We start from the raw sequence: 20,846 nt of genomic DNA on the forward strand, positions 1-20,846 counted from the left end.
ACAATGCATTGATGCATCGGGTCAGGCATACACAAATAATTCACAAACAGTGCCACGAAGGCCTTAATCCAATCAAGAAAACTAATTCAAATCACAAAGTCAAAGTCATTGAGTGGAATTATCTTGATACTCTCTTTATCGATCCAACCCCCAATGTCGAGCTCCACTCCTTTTGATATCCCCAAATTGGAGCCTCTTTGGGATTAACGATCTTGATAAACCCACATGCCTTTTCTACCGGAATGTTCAATATTTTGGCTACTTGTTCGAACATGAACAACTCTGAGGCACCCGTATCAGCTAGTGCACTCATCTTATGGCCGACCACGGTGATGTACACAAACATTAGTCCCTTCTTCCCTCGACCCTTCTTGACTCCCACACATCTCAGAATAGAGCCAAGCTTCAAGGTATTCTCTTTCCCATCATCCTCTCTGATGGCAGTAACCTTCACACATTAAGGACAATCCATCTTCATGTGATTTCCTCCACAAGTGAGACATGCCAAGTTACCCGATTAGTTACCTTTCTTGGCTTGGTTGTTTGATTTCCCATTATTTGATGATGGCTTGTTAGATCCTCCCTTGGCCTTCTTTCCCACACCATTGCCCTTGGGTTTTAGCTTTGGTTTGGAAGAGTCGATCTTCTTGACTTCAAATGGGGATAAAGACTCGGCCACATCCATATCCTCGGGCAGTTCTTTCATTCCCCCTTCACTGGATCTCAAACTTCACCCATCGTTGTAACCCATCGATGAAGGCAAAATAGCCTTCCGAATCACCGAAGTCTGGAATATGTAGCCGGATCTCCATGAAGCTCTTGATGTACTACAAGAGAGAACGATCATGCTTAAATTATCTTAGTGGTCTCGTCCTTGATGCCACTACCTCTGAAGAACTACTACATGATTCAAACAAAATTATCAAAGTCATGAGCAACTTGACTTCCATTGAACACCCTCTGCTTAGGGACGTCAATCCTAGGCCTAGATGCATCCCCTAGAATCTCATTGTGCACAATAGACTTGTAGTCTAACAACTCAATCTTGATCTCCTTCATCTTCCTCATCGGCTCTGCCCTTATAGAAAAATTCATGCTATCGAGACCCCTAGTCCACTTATCCAACTTCTCAGACAAATCCTTGATTTGCTCTTGGGTCCCTATGCCTCATTCCTTGAGCTCCAACATGGAAAGGCGGGACTTTGTTGAATCCTGAGTCTCATTGATCTCTTTGTATAGGTCTTCAATCCTACCAACCCTTTGTTCAAAGGATGCCACCATATCCTTCGAACTAGCTCGCTTCCTCATCGCAACTACACGGGTCTCAACATCGTTAGCAACAACCAGGACCTCATCTTGGTTTTTTTGTGCCATCTCATCAAAAAATTGGGTTATGATACCACTTGTCACGCACTTGGAACTTCAAATACCTCGAACGTACGACCTTATTTGCTTCTTCAAAGAACGCGACTAAGTCAACTTAACAATCCAAACTGAGATGCTTAGATTAGCACAACGAAAACAAAAGAACTTTGAAAGAGATAGCTAACACAAGAACAAGGCAAGAGTTTGAGAGAATGCTCTGTGATTTCTCAAAGTGAATAAGTGAATACAAATGAGGATGAGAGCCCCCAATTTATAGTAGATGCTTCCCTCAATGAACGACTAAGATCTAAGTACATCGACGGTCCAGATCGAATACAATCCCCCAATATGAGGAATCATAATTACAAGATCTCTCTAACTAAGGAAACTATACAATAGCCTTGATAACTTTCCTTAGAAAGAAGATTACAAAGAATATGGAAAGAATCAAGATGATCTTGCATTAACCAAGTGATTGTCCTTCCATAATTGTGCTTGGCTCTTCATCCCCATGAAATAGGTCAGTTTGAAATGGTCTGGCAACGCCTAAAACGCCCCCTAGGTTATCATGAGCTTCTTCTTGCGTTGTGACCTTAGTCATGTACTCGGTGTCCATGACAATATGGATATACTACAACCATGCCAACCATAGATAACCTACTCGACTCAAACTGAATCAAGGTGTAGTATAAACGTGGTACATAAGCAAAGGTATATAACCACACCAAGGCAACATCCCAACAAAAGATGTACAAGCATTATTGATCTTGCACATAAGCAAAAGTAATATTTAACATACTTACATCGATCATACATGCAAATCAAAATAATATCTTCAAACTAATTACTCAAATACTAATCTAAAATTATTGATTCAGATTTTGAGATATTATAATATTTTTCTAAAAGTAATTTTTATCCTACAAATTATTTGAATTGAAAAGGTACATATATTGATGTTTCATTATCTACCTATACTCCTATGTCACTTCTTCCGTTTTGTAGTTATGCCACAAAACCTTCACCTGAAAATACGATTATAAACGAATTGAACGAATACGAACAAAAGTATATTTATGTTCATTCGTTTAACTTTAATCGAGTAAATGAACGAAATTTTTTGTTCATGATTATTCATTAAGAAATTTAGTTTGTTCATGTTAGTTTGTTAAAATGATAAACGGATACAAATGAACGAATGTAACCAAACACAAACATAAAAGAATGAACATAAAATTAATTGAATTTATATTTCAGAAGAATTTTCCCCCCAAATAATTTCAGAATTTATATTGTCTTTAGTTGATTTGAATATTTTTTTATTTGAGTTAAAACTAATTGGTTTTAAAATATTAATGAGTATAAGATTAACATTTAGGGTTAATGTAAAAAATGTCTAAACTAGTTAAATTTTTGTGTCTAAAGAATTTTTCGTTAAAAATATGTGCTTAAATTTTTCTCCGTTACGCTTTTAGGTTTCTATCGTTAAAAAAAACTCGTTAAGTGACATACATCCATTCAAAAAAAATTTAAATGTTTTAAAATAATATTTTATTTTTTATAAAAACAAAAAATATAAATGTGACATGTGTCACCATTTCTTTTAACGGTAGACACCTAAACAAAAGTAACTTTGAGTATAGTTTGGACACTTATTTTTGTATTAAGCATAAAATTTATTAGGTTTTAATATTTCAAACGGGTCTACACATTGGGCTGAATATAAATGAACGAACATAAACGAATAAACATAAATGAAAGGATTACCGAACATTCACGAACGTAAATAAATGAACAAGTTCTTTTTCATGTTTGTTCATTTAACAAAATGAACATAAAATCTTTTTTATGTCCGTTCATTTAATTTAAATGTTCGATTCTTTTAGAGGGTTCTCAGAAAACATTGATGGTAAAGGATTTACTTCAATTTGGGATACGGGCTTTGATGGAACATCCGAATCACGAGTCAAGAAAAGACCAAGGATCGAGCAAGCTGACAATTAAAAGCTTTAGTTTGCTCAAACACTAGAATGGGGCTTCACTTCAACAGAAAATAAGCTCAATGAAATCAGTAAATTCTAAGGCTCTATTCATGGTTTTGCTTTTCTTTCTTTTTCACTTTCCCACCTTCCCTAATAATACTCTCCCCCTATGTTGTATTAGATGTATGTATGTATTAGAGGTGAAAACTTGACCATCTAAATCAAAATATGGAAATAGAAACTTTGAAGTTAGTGGTCATAGAAACTATGCCTTCGAGGTATGCATTCTTCATAATCAGATCTCCTTAGACCACATGAATAGCCTTTCCTGAATTTATCGTATTTCCTTCTTTCTATGACCTCAACAGAAAAACAGCTGAAACAGGTCTGTGATCAGAAAATCTGGATTCTCCCCGGAAATATGATAGTTGCTCCATGCCAGAACCGCGCCATAGTATCCAATCACACCTGAATAAAAACCCTTCAAGTTTATAAAAAAACAATCAACTAAGTCTGTTCACCATTGATGTAAAATACCATGCAGGTGTTCGGCGTTTCTTCTTGGATTTGCCATTTTCTCCGGCATATGAATCCGAATTATATGAATACTTGTATGTAGGAGCAAACAGTACCGTCCCTCTTTGAAACCACTGAATACTCTTCCGGCTTCTCTCTCTCCATATTTAACTGCATTCAATTTAAAAGAACAGGTCAGTCAAGTTCAAACATGAAAGCAACTTTTACCAGTTCACTGAACCCACTCCCTCTTTTGTTTGCTTTTTAGTTGTCTGTTTGATGCACTGAGAGTATTAGTTAAATTCAGACATAACTTTTGACTTACCGCATTAGAATTTGTGGGGAGTCTAAAATACAATCAGTTAATATAAAATTAAAAAAAGACTAATTAGTTGTGATAAAAAAAATTATCAAGTGCGTAATTGGTTAATATTTTAGGTTGAAATTAAAAATATTATGTTCATCATAACAAATTATGTAAATTACGTAACTCTTTTGGTTGCAACTTAAAATATTGTCAGCAAAAAACTCATGTAACATTTTTTGTTGTAACCAAAATCATTATTAATTATTAACTTTTTTTTTAAATTAGACAATATAATATTTTAAATTAAAATCTACCGCAATCTAATATTCACAGATTATAATCAGAATTATTATTAATCGTACAGCTTTTTACGGTAGACACCATAACAATTACAGATTTTCACGGAAGCAACATCTAGAAAAAGGGCTGGCCGACTTCTGACTTTTTGTAATTTATTGATGCCAGAAAGTAGTTGTTATTGACCATTGCTTATATTCATGAATCATGAAAAGGGTTGACATTATTAGCTGAATATCGTATGCAAATTTATGACATTTCCATCTATTGGTATTTCCAATGCAATCTCTTTCTTGGAATTTCTTAGTCAGCAAGCCATAATTCTAACTCAAACGAAAACATGGCCTCACAATAATGATGTATTGACCGTCTTTTAAGTAGTTTCAGTAGGGATTTTTCTTTAGAACTAAGACATATATCAACCCATCACACGCACAAGAGTCTGACGTGGTGAGAATTATTGATCTAACAAGCTCCTGGTTTCTCATAGCTCAAGGCTACCCGATAATTCAAATCTGCAAGCCATATTTGATGTGATCTTGTCTAGCACTAACTTTCTTCAGAACATACTCACATTATTGAAGAACCATCAAGTTCAATATAAGGGAGTTCTACCTTACTTTATAATATATTTACTCCTTTATGCATTATATATGAGCATACATTTACATATTATACTATACTTGAATTATCATAACATGTGCATTCATTCATTATGTACTATGGTTTGCATCATTGATTGATATTCATGCATACAATCTATAGTTATAATAATAATTTTCATTCATTATCATATGATGCATGAGTTATTAATATAACCTATAGTTCACATTTTTATCATATGCACATTTATATAGTTCATATACTTAACTTATTCTTTATGTTATAAATGTAGGTACTTTCGGCCACAACTTGGGAGCTATATTGGAGCTAAATGGAGAGTGCAACAGCAAGGAAACTTACATGGGGACGTTTAGGAGAGCATAAGGAACATTTGGTGAGAAGTTGTCCGGAGGCCCGTGAGCTCATAGCTGGATTAAGCTGAAGATTTGAGCTACAAGATGACCTCATTTCAGCTGGGGAGCTGCACCATCATCATCACCACTTACGACACTTCAAATATGTCCTAAGTTAAAATTTGTGAAATCGTATCTTTTCGCGAATAGTTGCCACCTCAAGAGGTATCTTTTCACAAGGAGCTGCCATATAATGTTCACCTCACACCATAACTAGCTCAAGCATGAAGGGTTATCTTTCCCAAATATTGTGACCTTTCATGAAAGATGCTGCCCATGAAGATGCCCTTTCACCAAGGAGCATGGTGGTGAAGAGATCACACTCGTTGGAGGCTTAAATCAACAAGAGACATTAGATAGAGCTCCATGCCTATTCGACCACACCACATGCCTTGCACATGAGAGATATGGGGCCAAACATTATGAGGCCATACAGCAAAAGTGTTATGTAGCGGCGTTTTGAGAGTAAACGCCACAAAATTGTGGGATATAGCGGCGTTTATAATCCAAACGCCGCCAAATGATACTTTAGCGACATTTTTCCAATAAACGCAGTAATAGAGTGGTAATTTAGTGGCGTTTATAGCACAAACGCCGGTATAGAGTTATTTATAGTGGCATTTTATCAACAAACGCCGCAAAAGAGTAGTCATTTAGCGGCATTTTTATACAAGTGTTATAATATGCTTCATCAATATTTGATACTTTAGTAGCGGTTTTTTGTACAAACGCTTCATAGAGTAGACATATAGCGGCGTTTTTACCAAAAACACCGTAATATGGTGGTTTATAGTGGTGTTTTTCCATCAAATGCCGCAATGAAGAATACTTTTGCGTCGTTTTTAGACAAACGCCACAGAAGGGTTAATCAATAGTGGCGTTTATTGTAAAAACGCCGCAATAGAGAATAAATTTTGCGGCGTTTTAGCCCAAATACCACAATATAGTGGTACTTTAGTGGCATTTATATCACAAACACCGCAATATAGTGGTAAATTAGTGGCGCTTATACCTCAAATACCGTAATAAATAATACTTTAGCATCGTTTTTAGACAAACGCCACAATAGTGTTAATCAATAGTGGCGTTTTTGTATAAACGCCGCAAAAAATATGTGATATAGTGGCCTTTTTTTAAGAACGTTGCAAAATGTTAAATATATGGTCCTCTCTTTACTCCTACCTGAACCCTAAAATCATTTCAACTCTTCTTCCCACAAAGCTTCTTCTCTGGTACAACAACATGCTGATCACGATTCCAAGCGACGTCATCTTTTGTATGTCCCGACAACCAAATCGACCCTCTGACCGACGAACTATAACACAATTGCACGGTTTGATCCCTCTTATCACTAATGATATTTTTCATTTTTGTTTTTGTTGGTATTCTAAAAATGGGGAAAACCCAGAAAGCTAACGTATTGGAGAAAAAAAGGAGTAGGTGGTGCCTTGAGTAAGAGAAATTATCGTAGGAATGTCTACGTGGCGTATATGCTCTGACGATGGATCAAATTATCGTTGGGAGGCAATCGGTCCGGTCTCACCGTCGAAACTCGATGATGACCCGAAAGGAACTCCTATTGCTTCATACCCTTCCATGGCCGATCTCATACTTGAAGGTAATAATCTATAAATCTTTAAGCCGCTATTTTGTTTTTCTACGGTCATTCAAATTTCATAGATCGTATGCATGTAGGATCTTTGAAGCTTATTGAGAATGATGATAGAGGAGTGGATAAATACCTGATGTTTAGAACCGAATTTGGTAACTCTGTGGCGTTGAAAGAATCTTCAATTGCAAAAGCAGTATCTATCCTCAATGAAGACGACATTGCCTCTACTGTTACTCCAAGTAAACGTTTATATCATCTATTTAAATTTATTTTAATGTTTGATTCAGTTCCCAAGCCACCTCCAATCAAGTTTCATACTGTAGGTGGAAGGTCATTATCTGTTTCAAGTGAAGCATTGAAGCGCACAAGGAGTCTTCTTGGTGAACTGGAGATAGGGGATTTATTTGGTGAAATGGATGAAGAGTTTCTCCATATAGAGTTTCCACAGAGGAAAAACTTAACGATGCGTTGTCAAACAAGGAAAACAACTTTCCTACATCCTTTCCCCAAGAAGGAGCACAACTAAATATATTCTAGTGAATAATATGGTGAAGACTGTTTATGCATAACTTTAATGTTTCTAAATTTTATGCATAACTTATGGCTTAATTCAAATGTATGGTTGTTGGTAATTAGATTAAACTACAAGATAGTAAATTTATGTTATGTAGAGCAGAAATTAAATATTTAAAATATGTTAATCTTATATAAATCAAAGTATTTAGCGGCATTTGTATCAAAAAATGCCGCTATATAGCTGACCTTTTGCGGCGTTTATATAAAAAAACGCCGTTATAGGTTCATCTATAGTGGCGCTTTTTTACAACAAACGCCGCAATAGGTTTAACCATACATTTAATTTAATGTTTTTCAATTTTAATTTATTTTGTTGTTAAGTTTTATTCTGCATAACTTATGGCTTAATTAAAATGTATGATTTTTTATTAATTAGATAAAGCTACATATATCAGTCAATTTAGTTGATGTAGAGTAGAAATGAAATATCTAAAATCAATTAATTTTATCTAAATAAAGGTAATTAGCGGCGTTTGTATCAAAAAACACCGCTATAGAGTAACACTATAGAGGCGTTTTATTACAAACACCGCAAAAGAGTTGGACATTAGTGGTGTTTTCATAGAAACGTCACTAACTTTAGACATATAGTGACGTTTTTTCAATAAATGCAGTAACATATTAGTACTTTAGCGGTGTTTTTGTAAAAACACCGTAATAGGGTTCACATATAACGACATTTTGGTAACAAACGTCGCAAATGATTTGTACTTTAGTGGCGTTTTTACAAAAAACGCCGCAATAAAATTATATATAGTAGCGTTTTTTAGTAAACGCCGCAAATGTTTTTAATATTAGTGGCATTTTTAATTAAAAACGCCGCAATTGGTTACACTTCAGTGGCATTTGTATTATTAAACGCCGCAAAGTCCGTTTTAAATCTCCTCTAGCCCTAGCCATTTTTCATCATCATGTTTTGTCTACTTCCCGCCGATTACAATTTACCCAGAGAACTACAACAACCATCTCCTTTACTGCTCCCAACCTTCTTCGCCTCCAACGTCGTCACTTCCAACACCATTCTTGGGTCGATAACTAAAATCCCAAATCCAACCCAGCTTGTTCTTAACCCTTCTTCCCCTTCGATTTCTCTCTGATTTGATACTTGGATCAAAAATTTCGCGACGAAAACGAGAAGCTTTTCGCGATACCCAGGTTAGGTTTTGTTTCTCTTCATTCCTTTGCCCTCTTTGATACCCAGCTTTTCGCAAAGTTAGTTTAAAATTGATGAAATTAGCTCTCGTTGCTTTATCTGATTACTTAGTTCTTCCTGTTATCCTCAGTTTGGTTATGAGCTTGATGATGTTCAGCTTGGGAACATATTATGGAGCATCAAAGGAGTAGCCGAACAAAAGAAGGTGAAAAAATTCTTCAATTATCTCTTCGATCTCTTTCCCCTGAGGTCTTCGTACAATAAAGTGTTATAATATTTCGATCTGAATGATCTCAGTTTGGAAAATATACTTTTAAGATCTTAGATGGTTATGAATGTCTGGCTTAGTAGTGTTTATAAGTTCTTTCTTGTTTTGGTTGAGTTGTTTTCTACGATATCCTGATTCTTAGAAGGGAAAAGTAACTGTTGTCTGAAAACTGAAGAGCATCTGATCTATGTTTATATTATTTACTGGTTTTCCAGAGAGTTACTGACGCTGATCTAATAGCATTGGTTTTGGTTGAAGTTTTTCAACCAGAATTTGTGTGGAAGCTTCTTGATCTATAGGTAATGAGAAATTTTCAAACAATGCTTATTGGAATGTTGTATTGAGCATGCTGCCTACACATTTTATACTGCACCTTTGAGGCATACATCATTTTTTTATGCTTTTCAGTTGCAATACTCTAAAGCATTTTTGCTGTTGTGTTATGTTTATATATATATATATATACACGCAAAACCAAACTAATTTTTAATTCAAAGTTCAGTAATGTCCTCATACCCGGCCTACAGTTTCTTTTATTTTTCACACTTTATTGCTTGACATACAGTTCACAACCAAGCATTTTTTCTCTTGTGTTGTGTTTATATATTTCAAAGATACATACATTAAGATACTTTAAAGAAACTAAACCTTTATCCGATCCATGCACCCGAGTCCAAGTAACATACAGTTCACAACCCAACTTCAAAGTCAGTAGATTCTTTTTTTTTCATTTTGATTGGTAATCTCCTTTACCCTATAAAATCCCCTCTTTGTCTCTCTTTTTTTATTCTTCATGACCATCTGTCTATTTTACACAGCAATTTGGGTCGGTGGTTTTGGCAATTCTATTTGTAAACCAAAGCTATAAAAAAGAACCACAATCTGACTATGTTATTTGGATGCGAGTATTGAATACGAATATGTGTGTATGATCATATCCTTGTGCCAATTTTTCAGACATGAATGTCCCGGGACACTCCAAGAAAATGAAGGGCAAAAGCTAAATAGAATATGGGGTCTATGAGGTGGGATTGTAGTACTAGGGCAGAAGCTTTTCGGGATTGTCAGTAAACAAGTAATACTTTGTTCTAATGGTTCTAAGATAGTGAAAAACAGCAGTTGGGCGTTCTAAGTATTGAATCGATACCTTTCTAACCCACAGTTAGAATCATACCACAAGACTAAATACTCATTTGTTGCCTATAATTTGTTGTTATTCCATATACTGCTAGTACTTTTTGAGAAATGGTGCTTGCCTTTAGTTATTGATGAAATATTTGACTCTCTGATCAGAACCAGATTGCTTGTGATCTTTTTAGCTAATGGGATTAACAATTATGGACAAATACTAAAATCATCTATTTTCACAATAATGCTTACTACTTTGTGGGTTTGACATCTGCCATTGTGTTTACTACATTATTCGACATGTATACTTGCATAGATTGTCATAGCATTGTTTTGCTTGCAACAAGTTTTGGTGGATAATAGTTTTTCCCTTCTGAATTATGTTGCTCAGTTAGTGAATCCCGACAGTGGCCATAAGTATAAAGCTATCAAAAGATGAACTTTGCAAAGGAAGTTAGGGTACTTCTTATTGGACTGTGATAATGTAAGTATTTATGTATGTCACTTTGATTCTTTCATGGGATCTAATGTTGTATGATTCATTGTATTTATCTTTAAAAATACTCCATGTTGCTCATATATTTGTCCCCATACACAAAGACATACATATATTTGCCTTGCTGTCTGAAACATATACATATCTTCTGAAAGTTTATCTGGTATACGTTGGTCACCACCGTTTCATCAAACCTTTTTCTATATGCCCATCGAGAGAGGAGGCCGATAAGGTGAGCTGCTGCAATTGTTACAATAAGAACACTTTGCCTAGGGTTAGTTTATTTTTAAAAAAAAAATTATTTCCTTGTTGAGTAACAACTGAACCATTGCATTGCCATTTGATTGTTGATGCTCATCTGATGTATTCGATTATTATATATCATTATGTGTATGCAATCAGTTCATGGTCTCAACTCGATGTGCTAAATGTGTATGATAAAGGATTCTTTCACAATTTGTATCAGGTCATTTTTCCGGTCCCAACAAGAGCATCGCATTCGCAAGTAGTTCGTTAGGATTTTGAGCATCGCATTTGCAAGTAGTTCCATAACAAGAGCATCGCTATGTTCTACTTCCAACCTTTCTAGTATTTAACTCTCCATTATTGTTTCTCTTTCAGTTTTTTTTCATTTTCGTTATGGATTTTGAGCATTTTAGTTCCTTAGGATTTTACATTTTGTTCATGGATGACTCCCTATTTAAGGGGAAAAATGCAAATTGCATGTCTTGTCATTTTGGGGCATGTTCAGGTGTGTCCAGTCATGCTTTGTCACATCGGAGCGTGCACTTGTGAAAACAAAGATTATGGGGAAAAATGCAAATTGCATGCTTTGTCATTTTGGGGCATGTTCAGGTGTGTCCAGTCTTGTCATGTATGCAGAAAATCTCGATGGATGAGTAGGGAGGCAGAAAATGTTACTAAGGATGAAGCTCAAGCACGATCAAGAAAGAAACCGATCAAGATTATGTGATATTTACCTCTCATACCTAGGCTACAAAGATTGTTTATGTCCTCCAAGACTGCAGAGTCTATGAGGTGGCATCATGATGGCAGAACCAATGATGGATTATTATGGTATCTTACGGATTCTTTAGCTTTGAAGTCATTTGACAACAAGTATCCACGTTTTACGAGAGATCCTCAAAATGTCAGGCTCGGTCTTGCAACTGATGGGTTTAATCCATTCAAAATCATGAGTACTTCATATAGTACTTGGCCTGTTGTACTTGTTCCATACAATTTGTCTCCTTGGATTTTCATGAAACAATCATCTTTCATCTTATCCATGATAATCCCTGACGAGAAAGTCCACGAAAATGATATTGATATTTACATGCAGCCACTAATTGCATAGTTGAAACAGTTATGGGAAGGGGTCGAAACATACGATGTATTGACGAAGGAGAACTTTAATTTACGCGCGACTTTATTATGGACAATTAATGATTTCCCTGCGTATGCAAATTTATCTGGTTGGAGTACCAAAGGTCGTTATGGTTTTCCTTGTTGTGTTGCACAAACATGTTCGAAGTGGTTGGTTAATGGAAAAAAAGTTCTCTTATATGGGACATCGTCGGTGGTTACCTGATAATCATAGATTTAGATGTCAAAAGAATATGTTTGATGGTGATGAAGAGTTTCGAAATGCTCCTGACCAAACAATCAGGTCTGAAATATTCAGAATATTGAAAAATATCAAATTTACTTATGGAAAGATGAATCAACCAAGTAGTACACGCTCAAAGAAAAAGGCAAAGCATGTCAATGAAGAGGTTGAAGTTGACTAACAGAGTGATGATGAGTCTGATGAAGAGGATGAACCAAATGAGGTTGACTTGTGGAAAAAGAAGAGTATATTCTTCGAGTTGCCTTATTAGAAGAATCAGATTTTGAGACATAATCTTGATGTAATGCATATTGAAAAGAATGTTTGTGAGAATATTATCGGGACCATTGTGAATGATGGCAGAAAATCTAAAGATAATCTTAAGAGTCAACTTGACTTAGTGGACATAGGAATTCGACATAATCTTCATCCGCAATTACATCCTAATGGAAAATATTTCTTGTCGCCTTCTATTTTTTCTCTTTCGAATAAGGAAAAAGAAGTGTTTTGCACGGTGTTGAAGGATATAAAGGTCCCAGATGGGTATGCATCAAAGATTTCTCGATGTGTCAGTATTAAAGATCGAAGACTTTATGGTTTAAATTCATATGATTATCACATATTAATGCAAGATTTACTGCCAGTAGCTGTTCGCGGTTGCATGTCGAGTAAGGTGACATCTTGTATCATTGAGCTTTTTAATATAATGAAAGCCATCTTTGGGAAAGTTCTGATGGTTGAAGAACTTGATAAACTGCAGGATCGAGTCGCCTTGACTTTATGCAACTTGGAGAAGATATTTCCTCCTTCATTCTTCACAATTATTGTGCATTTGCTAATTCATCTTCCTCACGAAGCAAGAGTTGGTGGACCAGTTTTCTATCGATGGATGTACCCTATAGAGAGGTGTTAATTGAATTATACGTTTCAAATTACTATTGATTATACCTTTTAATAAAATGTATTTACGTAGTATGTTGTTTGGTGTATAGGTTTCTGGACAAGTTGAAGTCTTACTGTCGTAATAAGCGTTATCCGGAAGGATCAATTGCTGAAGAGTATTTGGCAGAGGAAAGTATGACATTTTGCTCTAGATATTTGGAAGATGTTGAAACAAGATGGAATAGACCAAATCGAAATGATGTGTTAAGTACTAATGACTTACCTCAATATTATTTGTTTGGAAGTTATGGTCAACCATTAGGGAAAGTTGAAATTGCACACTTAGATGTCACGTCATGGGTACAAGCACACCGATATGTTCTTTTCCATCACGATTCAATAGATCCCTTTCGCACGTAAGTCTTTCGTACCCAATCCTAATGAAATCTCTTAATCTTTTATATTTATAATTTTTTAACGATATAATATACTTTATAGTGAGTTTTAAGAAGTCTTGAGATCTCGCGCACGCTCCCGAAGATTACATAAGCGAGAGATACATAAGTTATTCACAGAAACTTTTAATGAATGGTTAGGCTAGACGGTAAGCAACTAAATCATTCCACATACTTGTAAATAATATATGTCTTGCTTTTTATATCAAAATCAATGCAAATTAATTCACCATTCATGTGTAATAGGTTTGGAGTGGGAGAGAAGTTAGTGAAGATGTTAAATGGCTTTCTCAAGGTCCGAATAGAATAATTAAAAGATATAATGCCTTTCTCATTAATGGGTTCAGGTTCCACACGAAATCTCGTGAAAGATTAAGGCGGACACAAAATTATGGAGTCGTAGTTACTTCGTCAACTACAAGTTATGCTAGTGTTAGGGATAATAATCCACAGGAGGGAGAGGTTGATTATTATGGAAATATTACGGACATTATTGAGTTAGATTATTATGGAAAACGAAAGGTTGTGTTGTTTCAATCTGACTGGGTTGATGTAAACAGATGTATAAAAAGAGATAAATTCGGGTTTACAATGGTGAATTTCTCTCGATTAATTCACATTGGTTAACGGTTGATGGATGAACCATATGTATTTTCTTCTCAAGTGAAACAAGTATTTTACTTTCACGATCCAATAGATGACAGTTGGTATGTTGTGCTCCGTAATACTCCCAGAGTCTTGATAGAGATCGAGGATGGAAGTAGAGATGAAATTGAAACAAGATAAGAATGTTTACCTCTACTACCGCAAAACTTAGATGAAACTATCACTAATACAACACAATTTCAATGGGTTCGGGAGGACGTTGATGAAGATATTTATGACAACTGACATTACATAAGAATGTCGTAAGATTTTAGATCTTAATTTATTTATTTATTTATAATGTTATAACCTTTAACATGTTTTCTTTCAATATATTCATTAATTAATTCATTTTTTATTACACATGTTTGTTTATTACAGATATCATGCCGAGGAGAAAAATAAGTGATTTACTGGTTGTTCGAGATTCTGAAGACCATGAACAAAGAAATAACGAGGAATCGATTGTAGCTGAGTCTTTCGAAGTTCCTGAAACTGTTGAAGATGTAGAAATTCAAGGTAATCTTAGAAACTTTATTTAGTACTTTGTTAATTTTCAAAACTTAAATTTAATAATTTCTTATATAGTTGAAAATCCTGGAACACGCAAGACTCGAGGACGTACAACGTTGAAGGAATTATATCAACTTCCTCCTGGGCACTGTGTCAAAGTTTCAAGAAACGATGTCGATCAACCTATTGGCCCAGAAGCACGTCTTCTATCCGGTTACTTAGGCATAGTTGGACGTAATGCGAATCTGTTACCGATCAATTATGAGTCATGGTGCGAAATGCCTAATAGTAACAAAAATCAAGCGTTGGATTTTGTTAAGGTAATAATATCATTATAATAGATACTCTATAAATGAAGAGAAGCTACAAACAGTCTCACCTGGAATGCTCAGGTACTAATGGAAAGATGCATTCAGATTTTGGAGTTCACAAAAAGGACATGTATGATGTATTTTTCAGAAATAATTTTAACGAATTATAAATCATCATTAAAAGTGGTTGTTTGACATTGTAGGACCGAGAGCATGTTGGTGTTGCTAGCAGGCAACAACAAAAGTTTACGCACACGGCTAGATCGAAGAGCTTTGCTTGTATAGATAATGAGGAGGTATTATAGATTATTCACATAGTTATTTGTATTCCATTTACACACTAACTCAAAGTAATTATATTATGGTACATTGTAGGACAATACATATGGTTCTAAAGTTGGTTGAATCCAACTCTTCGACATGACACATACAAAGAAGGATGACACTCTTATAACTGCTGAAGCTGCAGAAATTATGGTACATTTATTGGATAGAGGTTTTAAATTTACATGACTTTATTTATATCTGTACCATGACATTTTTTATTTGAATTAATTATTCACTTTATTATTAGGAAATATTAAGGGAGAAAAGGGTAGAGTATCATGCCACTGCTTCGAGTCAAGGTCTTGTTAATGATGATGACATTGAAAACCAAGCTATTAATGACATTTTGGGTCCTGAACAATATGGCCGGGTACGCTGTCAAGGATCAGTCATTACTCCCACCAAATATTTTGGATCCAGTTCATCACAGTACATGTCATCACAGTCTCAATCTTCCCAATTAGAAATTAGTCGTTTAAAAAAAAAGTTGGCTGAGATGGATCAACAAATGGCTAACATGAAAGTCAAAAATGAAGCAAGGGAAGCAGAGAGAGCAGCAACGAGAGAAGCATTGGAAGCAGAGAGAGAAGCAATGACAGAACAGAGAGAAGCAACGGCAACACAGAGAGAAGCAGCATATTAGCAGAGATGTGAAGAATTTGAAAAACGACTCAATGAAATGATGCAGATGTTACAGAAAACGCAACCTTAGAATCCACCATCATAGTCTCATTTATGTTATAGCATTCTGTTAATGTTACTGAACCGTGTTTAACTGAATTGATATTACGTTAATGAAAACTTTTTTTTATTATATTGGATTTGATGTTGCTGTGTATGGATAGAGATGATGTTATTGATGTCATGAGATGTGGATAATAGAACAAGTTGAAAAAAAATAGATTTGGGGTAATCGAAGAAAATATTTAAATCGTTTAAATTATGTGTTTTTTGGCAGTGTTTGTAACAAAAAACGCCGCTATATAATATACATTTTGCGGCGTTTATATCCTCAAAACGCCGCAATAGGTAGTGATATATAGCGACATTTGTTCAATAAACGCCGCAATAGATGTCGATATTTAGCGGCATTTGTCTTATAAACGCCGCAATAGGTGTTAGTTTAGCGGCGTTTTCCCCAAAAATGCCGGAATAGGTGTTGCTAATTAGCGGCGTTTATCTCAAAAACTCCGCTATATACATACGCATTTTACGACGTTTTTGTAAAAACACTGCTAAACCTTAACACCTATTGCGACGTTTATAAGACAAACGCCGCTATATATCGCTACCTATTGCGGCGTTTTGTGTGACTAAACACCACGATCTTTAGCGGCGCTTTTTGCGGCGTTTGTCATATCGTCGCAGGTGTTTTTTACGACGCTTAAAAATGCCGCTATAGGTTAAAAACGCAGTAAAAAGCCAGTTTTGCTGTAGTGGGCAAATCATCATTCGGCCAAGGGAGGTGTCTATGGCGCCAAAGATGAACCAACATGCACATTCGGCCAAGGGAGATGTTCCCTCACCCTTTGTCGAAACATCAAGCCCCTTCATGAATGGTTAGCCGAACAAACACCAAGCTTAAGGAGTTATCTCTTTATTCAATTAATTATGTACTTTCATTAAGAGACATGTACCATCCGAAACACTATGTAACCATTCGACCAAGCCCTCTTATTCCCTATAAATTGAGAGGCTTGCCATTATTTGTACTCATCTCATCTCATATATTAAACAAACTCTTGTAAGTTAATTTCTCTTCAAAGTTCTTTGTGAACTTTATCGATTAAGCAAGTATAATTCATATACTTGTGGCGTCATACCTTCCATCTTGATTCCTAAATTCTTAGATTGATATCTTGTGGGTTGAAGACACTATCACCACCCCTCAAGCAAGTTTGTGAAGATCAGGATTGTGTTTCATAGCATAGTTTCCTCTTTGGCGTGTTTGAGATACATCACCACCATTGCCATTTCATCATCAACCATTATCAACATCTTTCATCAAGACCATCACCAACTTCATACTTCCACAACCATCTCTTTTATATCTTTATTTCATTTGTTTCTATTTTCATTACTTTGATTACTATTCATTTCTTAAGTCCATTATTAATATTATTTTTCTTATTTTTATTGCAGTCCAAACTTATAATTTAAGGACATTAGTACTTGTCAATCCTAGATCGGGACACAATAAGACCATCTGCTCATTCCCATCAAAGCGTGTAGATTCAACTTACATCAATATTACTCGGCTGCAATATTTAGCAATTGATAGATCAAAGACGTAATGGCAATATATTTTTTCCTTTTCAATAAAAAAGGCTCCAATGGTTATATCAATGCAAACATACTCATACTCAATGATTTTCTCCGGGGCTCGGTGATTTGGAGTTTTGCAAATGATGGGAAACTGTATGCCCCTGAGAATCTCAGAAACATCAGTATTCCTCTTCACCTCATCGCCTTCTTTTTCACCTGAAGCTAAGTGACTGCACACAAAGAAAAAGCTTGTTTGGTGCAACGATATGCTTACTGCTATACACCCCTGAAAATATTTGACTATTTATTCTCGAGAATATAATTGATCATAATATAATAAAACTGAGAAGATCAAATCATCATCATTTATATGCTAACCTTGTTGCCAAGGAGTTTCATTATTCCTCTTCCTACAGAGGACAATCTGACATGACCAATGTATGGCATCAACTCCTTTCGAACCCATATCGAGAGGAACAGTCCGACCATCTGCTTGTCGGTGATAAGGCGGTAACTCATTTCTTCAGTTGAACAAAGTGGGAACATCTCAGAGAGTGCAACCAACTCTCTGATACTCGTATTGTAACCCACAGGTAAGGGACTAAGATCTAGATCATTTGCTAAACCCCGAACAACCCTCTGCCTTCTGTTCTCCCAATGCGTGTTGTCAACAGGGCAGTTGCAAGTCTTGAGAAGGTTACTCCCAGCCCTGAAATTCTTACAAAGGATTTTGAGCACTTGTTTATCGAAAATGTGAGGATTGGTTGGTGATTTCAATTCCTTGCAGGCATTAGTATTGGTGCTTTTTGAATCATTGTAAGTGTCCGCAGACGTGTGCTTGGGACTGTGACGCGGCTTGTTAAGTGCTTGGTTTATAAGAGCCATCCATTTGGTAGCCGGTTCATTGTCTTCACTTCCTAGAACGTTTCCAGCGTTGAGTGGAACAATTTCTTGAAACCTGGGATATCAATATTCTAATTGGAAAACAAGCTCCAAAAACTCTCACTGCAGAAGCCAGAAAGCAGTATGAATCTGGAAACAAAATCAAGCAACTAATGACAAATTGACACTATCTTTCGTATCATCTTGCTAATGGTATCTCCAAGTTAATCTTTCTAGAATAGATCTTAAACTTGTGTCCATGATATATTAAGCTGCAATGCCACAACAGACCAGAAACTAAAAAAGAACAAAATTCCGAGTCAATCATACCCACAAATATATATATCTGCAAAGCCCTCCCTTAGAAAGAAATCTTCCAGGTTCATGTCACTGTTGGGCGTCTTCCCTCCCACATTCCAGGTTGCAACAAATATTGCAAGCTCAACAATGGGATTTTCCTGCTGTAAGATGTAACATAGGCATAATCAACGTAAAATAACAACTTCAAACCACGACATAGAATCCATACCGAAAATCTCGAATTTCAGTCACTGAAGCCATGGAACACTCGAAATTTGAGAGATTCAGCCCTTCGAGCAACCCGCCACTTCCCCTTCTTTGTGAAAGTAGATAAGAAGTAGCAACAAGATGTACATTATTTTTCGTTTTTCCTCTCCCAGTTCTATATTCTAATACCATCAACTTTGTCAATGATAAAGGCCAATTCAGAACTGGTACTTCCATTGATCTATTTAGATTCCCCCCCATCTAAATTTATAATATCTAGCTAATAAATCAAGCTATTTCTTGTTAGGTAAGCTTCCAAAGTTCTACACTAGATAACAACAACTTAGTCTCCTTGACGATGGCATAAGAAATGAAAGTTGTCAAACACACTATTATTGTCTATGTTGCTTCAACATTTCATTTTTCTTGATGTATTTATGTCTAACACATTTCTAAACATAAGTATAGACATTATTTTCAAAATCGACCCTCCAAATGTATAAAAAACAGAACTCATTAAGTTGTCACAACGGTAAAAAGGAATGTTATTCCCCTTCAGAGGATTTGGGTTCAAACAACTGCTTTTGTAAAGATATGTGCATTGTCAATGAATAAGAAAAATTATAAACAAATATTATCTTGTAATCACCCAGACTACTAAAAACATAGAAACATTGAATAAATCCTCGTCAAACACATCATTGTATTGACACACATTTGAGTTCAAGTGACATATTTATTTTATATATTATATATAAACAATTTCATAACCACATCCTCGGATGAAATTAGGATTAATTGCACCTAATACACTAATCATACCTAAGAAATTTCTTCTAATCCAAGAAGAGGCTTCCAAAAAGTCCTTTCTCGTCGATGCAATCTTAATCTTCTTCTCCAAATCTACTAACCCATAAAATACTTTAAAAAGAAACGAAAAAGAATAGGAAAATTGATAGTCTGATGAGGGTGATACCGGCAGAAATTGTATCACAATCTGGTGACGCAAAATCATCGTCTGAGCCTCCTCTACCTCGTCTCTTTGAAGAAAAAATCTTTGCAATATTGAACTTGAACCCATTGCAAAATTAAACAAATCAAATCAAATATAGAAACAATTGTTTGGCCATGCACAAAATCAAAAAGTATAATAATATACCTTCTTTTTCTTGTCATTTTTGAAGGAGTTTTCAGGAGAGTTGGCAGTCTGGTGTCAGCGATCTTCATCATCCCCAAGTTGGCTTTCATTCATTTAGGTTACTTATAAAATAACTTTCAATCCTCAATACTCTTAAACCGTCAAATGACAAAGATTCATAACGATACACAATAAATTCTGGGTCTTTGAGTTCATTAACCGTGGAAGTTTTTTTCATCAAAATTTCTTAAATTTTTTTTGGAAAATAATTAAATGATTTTTTTCTTTGATCTGTTTGAAAGGAGGAGACATTGCCGCCAATTGTTTCGGAGGATTTAGAACTTGTTATAAGAGGGAAATAAAAGTTGGGATTATATAATGTACAGTCAGTTCATGACTTTCATTGATGAATCACGATATATTATCTTATTTAATAAGTACGGTATTGTATATAATTGTTATATGTCACTTTATTTATAAAAAAATTAAAATTTGTTTATAATTCCTTTGATATTTTATTTGCCTCACCAAATAAGATGATATATTATAATTTATGGATGATGTAAAAAATTCATTCATCATATATAATACCAGCA

The 20,846-nt window shown here is 35.2% G+C and overlaps 1 pseudogene; it reads right to left on the reverse strand.

Annotated features, from left to right (window-relative positions):
• Window positions 1-3,596: 3,596 nt before the first annotated feature.
• On the reverse strand, window positions 3,597-20,193 carry LOC120195611 (annotated as a pseudogene).
• Between the last annotated feature and the right edge of the window lie 653 nt (window positions 20,194-20,846).

Source organism: Hibiscus syriacus, unplaced genomic scaffold (genome assembly GCF_006381635.1).
Source record: "Hibiscus syriacus cultivar Baekdansim isolate YM2019G1 unplaced genomic scaffold, ASM638163v2 tig00117016_pilon, whole genome shotgun sequence".
Taxonomy (NCBI): Eukaryota; Viridiplantae; Streptophyta; class Magnoliopsida; order Malvales; family Malvaceae; genus Hibiscus; species Hibiscus syriacus.